Source organism: Etheostoma cragini, chromosome 19 (assembly GCF_013103735.1).
Source record: "Etheostoma cragini isolate CJK2018 chromosome 19, CSU_Ecrag_1.0, whole genome shotgun sequence".
Taxonomy (NCBI): Eukaryota; Metazoa; Chordata; class Actinopteri; order Perciformes; family Percidae; genus Etheostoma; species Etheostoma cragini.
The window spans coordinates 11,506,450-11,512,691 of NC_048425.1; positions in this window are offsets into that span (position 1 = coordinate 11,506,450).

The following is a 6,242-nucleotide window of genomic DNA, read 5'->3' on the forward strand; positions in this document are numbered from 1 at the left end:
TGTGTGTGTGTGTGTGTGTGTGTGTGTGTGTGTGTGTTAGATACAAAGAAATTAAGATAGGGGGAGCATATGATGAAAAGGTTGAAAATAGGTGAATGTGGAATTAGTGTGCACGATTGTTTTACAGTAATGATAAAAAACCAGAGTTTGCATTTGTCTATGGAACAGTAATGTAATCACCATGCAAATTAAAATTAAAGCGAACAGCATGGTCTAGAAGTCCAGAGCGAATGAAAGAGGAGTAGGAGGAAGAGAGAGGTTCAGCATAAGCGAGTTCAATTAGCAGAATTTAGCCTATTAATTAGTGCTATTAGCAACAGCACGCTGGGGTGTTACTTAGTGACTGTGTGTGTGTGTGTGTCCGTTTGAGATTTGACATGAAAGGGACTTGTTAAGAGCCATAAACAAGAAGCTTTGAAATGCCAGATGCAAAAATAGTCACACACACACAAACACTGTCACTTACTCACTCACTCACTCACTCACTCACTCACTGACACACTCTAATTCAGGTTATGGAGATGTGGTTTGCATTAGCATTTTGGAGTGCATTCCTGCTCCTAGGTCCACACACATCCACTTTCAGCACATGCACATAGTTGTAGTGTGTGCAGTGGTGCAGGCCGCTTTACCCCGGAGTGTTTGTATGCCAGGCTATCGTGAAGTGGGCGCAGTTTGGCGTCTTGGCTTGCGTGCCTTTTCTTCATAAAAATGCCACTCAACTCCTCTACTGAGGAATCAGTAGCAGCTGGCGGCATTTTCTCTCTTTTTTCCTTTTCTTTTCTCTCCCTTTGAGGCCACTCTAGTTGCCTCTTCACCAGTCTCTTTCACTATTTTTAGTTTCCTCCATTCATTTGTGCATTTTTCTAGATTTATATCCTCACAGTCTGCCTGCCTTGTGCTCTGTCTCTGACTTTTCTTTGTTTTCTTTTTTGCCTGGTGCAAAAAACTTACCGGCTTCTCTAAATTTTCAAGGCCGAGCGCGTTACTTTTCCGCAACCCCACAACACATGAATCATTTTTATTCATGATCAGACAGGCTTCTGAATGACGCTGCTGGGGGCTCGAGGGGCCAACTGTGTGTTTGAGTTCTGTGCAATGATCGATGGTGAGAAACGGGGTTGTTTCTTTTTTTTTTTTCTAACAGACGCTCTTGAACTATTTTCAAGTTCAGATAAAAATAATTTCCAAGGGCGAGGACACTATCAAGCTGAAGCATTACTCCCTCCAATCATACGCACATCGTAGTTGAAGGAATAGGGAGAAGGATGGAGAACTAACAAAGGAACCCTCTGACCACCCGACTCTCTCCCTGCCCTCCCTCCCTCCCTCCTGAGTGAGTGGGAAGCTCATCAGCGCCCTCTGCTGACAGGAAGCAACACTTCAACGGGCCACTTGTTGCCTCTCCCCCACTAAAATGGTTAAATAGTGTTTTTATTTATATATTTCAACATTGATTTCTCTGTTGAGGCTGACATGGCTCTAATCAACAGTGACTGTCTGTCATGGTGTGATGGATGGAACAAAGCCAGTAAGCAAACACAACGTAAGATTTGTGTGTGTGCGTCTGTCTGTCTAGGTGCGTGTATTTACACTTGCATCTCTATCAATGTGTGTCTGTGCACAGCTTAGCCACACCATCCAACCACATGCGTATGTTTGTGTGTATGTGTGTGTTCGTGTACACATGACAAACATGTGGTAGCTGCTGAAGAAAAATGGCAAGAAGCAGGACAATGTGTCATAATTACGCTCAGGATGTCAGCGTGAAAGCAGTGTTGAAGCCAGATGAGGTGGTGTTTACCAATATGAGCAGACAAATAGAACACCATATTGGTGTCAGCTCACCTCCCTCTCTTTTTCTCTTTCTCTCTCTCTCACACACAACTCTCTCTTCTTATCCCTTGTGGCCATGCATCCCTTGTCTGTCACTTCCTGTGTGTATTTATGGGTGTGTGCCAATACAGTAAATGTATGCAGTGTCTGCCCCAATTCTTCCCCTTGCTTCAGATATGATAGAGGGGAGGGAGGAGGGGAGGCAAATGAGAATGTCCCGCAATAGATCCAGGCCTGAAAAGAAGGTCAGCGTATTACTTATCAAAGAGGGACTAGAGAGACAAACATAAGAAGCAGAAATAAAGGGGGGAAGCTGAGGGTGTATCTGTTGATGATATAACATAGCAGAAACGTTTCGGAACTCTAAGTAAGTGAAGGCCGAATTCAAACATGTTCAATATGTATGTACAGGGCACAAAAGACATAGTATAATCTGTGTAAAGCTCGGCTTGGCTTCCATAGCATTATGTTGAAGCTGAATCTATTGTGGAATCTGCTTATCAAATCCAAATCTGTTAGGATCCCTTATTGAATCCACTAAGGTGTAGCTCTCAACATTTGTAAGTAACAAAGAGGCAGAGATTCAATTGAGAGCAGCCTTTGTTGGTTGAGAAGGCAGAAATCTACACGTTGTTGATGTGCACCACCTGTAGCTACAACCTAAACAGGATATCAACAGCAACATATGTCAAAGTGAATATGAATTTGCTAGTTTAATTCTCTAACAAACAATCTTTTGGTTGAATGCAGACTAAGGCTTACTTACAGAAAGATGGTGTCCACATCCATATTGGACAACAGTTGTCATTTACAGATATTATGGAAGGCAAGAATTTGAATAAAATGTTGGCATTGGATGTAAAAACAAACAACGTCATCGATGTAAGATAACAATGGAATGGAGATTCCATTCCATTGTTATCCTTGGCTGTACCTATTTTGCCAAGATGGAACCAGTTATCTAAACTCAACCCTGTATAGATGCGAGTTAAGATGGCATAGAGAGCAAAGATGCAATAGTGAAGGAAAGAGGAGATTTAGTGCAAGGAGAAAACAGACAAAAAGCAGAAATGAGTCTTTAGAGACGGCTAGAAGGCTGAAAAAAGGGGATGATAAGATAAACAAAAAACAAAAAAAAGATTCAGTTTCAGACATTACAATTCACTCAACATTATTCCTCCCCAGGCAGCAATAACTGCAGGAATGCATTAAAAACAAATAAAAACCGCACAAAGATGATATACACTCCAAAGGTCAGGATTGATTCAAGATAGCGTTCCACACCTATACTACATCATGTCTGCAATGCAAAATGTATAAGTACATAAGTGGTGAAGGAGGACTGGACTGCAGATGAAAGAGAAGACAAAAAAAGAGTGTGTGTGATGATTGTAAATGAGCGTTGGCAAAATGGGAAGATTGACGAAAGGGAGAGAGGCTGTGAAAAAGACTACTTAGCAAAAGGAGACAGGGAAATGCTTGTTAAGAGGATGGAGCGATAAAAAGAGCTGATAAAAGGACAGAAATAAGCGTTAGCTGGAGCCTGAATGAGAAATTATCTAAAATTATATAAAAGAGCTTTATGCATGCTGGCATAAAGGAAAGAACACACTTAATGTGCGGTTCCTTCCCTAAATCTCCCCCGAAAAATCATTTCCTTAAATGTCCTCCTCTGCCATTTATTTTTATGCTCCAAATACCATAAAAGGTGTTTTTGTGTGTATTAAATGGATGTTATCATGTGTGCGCATGTGTTTGAGAGAGTGCATGTTTGAGTGTGTGCAGTAAGTGGTTCGCTATAAGCACTCCGCCATCGATGTCAGTGAAGTGGTGTAATGTGTTGCAATCATACTTGGTGTTTGCGGGGGGGGTCAGTTTTCTAATTGATTGTGCGTTTGGTGTAGATTTGGACTTTTTACATGTTTTATTCCACTTTATGTCATGTCGAGGTGGAGAGGCCCCGTTCACCTGTTTGGAGATGGCAGGTGAATGGGACGGTGCTGGGTGCACCGGGACTCTTTTTGGGGATCTACTTTTCGCTGTGGATTACTTTTTATTTTCGTGTCAATGGATTACGTCAAAATAGGGATCTTTTTTCTTAACACGTCTTAATGTTTTAAGGTGTGATGCACTTTGTTTGTGCGTTTGGAGAAGCAACAAACTGTAGGTTGAACACTGATTGTTCACTGTTACATTAGTGGAACTTTTGTGTCGGGGCATTGCGCCATCGTCTGTCTATCGCGTTCCAAGACCGCAGTGCCACGTCTGGGTTTCATAAGGGCGAATTGTTAAATTGTTACATTGTGATTTCATATCTTCTTTAAAAATAAACTCTGCCTATTTTGGCAGTACCTGCACTATCTAATGTAACCCTAATTCCACTATTAAGCCACATGGCTGCCAGCTAGTACCAACTAATACTAGAAACACTCACACACAGCAATGGCCACAGTGGAAGGTGTTTTTTTCTGCAGTATTTTGGATCAAATGGTTGAATTGCACATGTTTCTGTTTAACTAAAGTAAACACACAGGGTTTAATTTACTGGGAAGGAGTATGGTAACCCTTAATCTGTACGCTCAACCCTAAAAAAGACATTTCTCTAATAAACTGCTTGGAAAAGAACTCACAAGCCATCACTTTTTTAGGGTTATCTATTCCCATGGGGGCATTTTTTGGCGTCACAGGATAGTAAAAAACCAGTCCGCTCACACTTACACAAACATACACAGACATGGTACAATAAACCAAATTTATGATGGTTGAATTTATGCTGTAGTTCCATGCACAGCCACACACAGCCACATAGGGTTATATTTGTCTATACTTCATCCCATTACGCACATTTCACAGTTTGCAGTGGAAGAGGAGGAGTAGCATAAAAGTGAGCCATAAAGTGAATCTGATGTCATCACGCAGAGTCATAAATATGGTTGATTGTAGCTGCGAGGGCTGAATTCAGCATAAAAACACACAGAGAATGTTGTTTGGGTATTCACTCGCAGAAGGAATTTGAAGGACATCCCTTTTGTGGTGATGTCACGGTGACCTCACAAGGTGATGCCATAAGAAGGAGCTAATTATCTCATCTTTCATATCATAATCGATCAATGCTCCTAACCCACGTGGGGCTTATGAGGTTACACATGATTCTGAATCCTGTTCCATAACCGCGGGAGTAGTTGGACATTCAAATCAAACTGTTGCCTCGATACAAAGCACAGCAGCTAACCAATTACCGCTACAAACACTTTGTACAGGTCTTCTTTAAAGGTTTGCCTGCTGTAAATGGCTGGAGACAACAGCTGCAAATGGGAACCATTTCTTTTTTGATTATCTTCTGTGGAGCAGGGAGGCAGGACACCCTATCTGATCATTTAAATAGCACTCATGTAAATATTTTCGACAGAATCAGGACTTGGATTGAAGATAAAAGATTGGCTCATGGCATTTTTCAAAAGAACATAATAGTGTTCACAAAAAAAACATTAAAGTTGAGTTTTATGCATATGATTTATGTAGTGATGTGGTGGGAAATGGAATAGCCTGGGCAACATGACTAACAACAACCAATGTAAACAAAATTCAATTTCTTCTTTCCCCATCAAAACAGCCTATCTTTATATGACTTGCATCTGTTTGATGATACTCACTATGATGTAGACAATGACTATGTCTCATAAATATTTATGTCAGCCTCTGAAGGTGGGTAAACCTTTTTCTGCAAATAAAAAGGTGTGTACTGAGATTAGGTGGGTTTCATTTTGACGTGTCCAACATGTATCAAAAGCTGAAATGGCTGCCACTGCCACGAAGGAGGGAAACAAATGTTGCCGCTATTTTAACATGGAAAATGAAGTAAAAGAAAGCAAACATGCAGGCTGCAAACAGACTGTGTGGTCTCCTCTCGCCGTGAATAGGACCATTACTTGCACTATTAGACAGAGTGAAGCCCAGGGTGGTTCAAAAACACACGCATTGTATGAGGGGTAACAGGGCTGAGAGATACATTTGCACACATCTCGCTTTGGCCTTTTTAAAAGGCGGAAGCTGTCTCTGGTTTGTCATTTAGTGACGAGCACGTGAACAGAATAGGGTCGTGACATTAACAGATTACTGAGGGAGACTGAGAAATGGAGGAGAGAGACGGAAGGATGAAATTAGAGCTGCTGAAGGAGGAAAGGAGGGAAAGATGGAAAAGGGAAAGACGGGAGAAAAGAGACATTTAGTTGGGGAAAAGATTAACGGTTGGAGACAGGAAGAAAGGGAGAGTGGTCATAAGGAATGAAAAAAAGGACGAGGAAGAATGGATAAACAAAAGGGCCGATGGTGTTGATAGAAGGATGTGGAATGGTGCTTGTGGTCATTATATTTCAACCCATGGATTCTGTCAGGTAGGTGTGTGT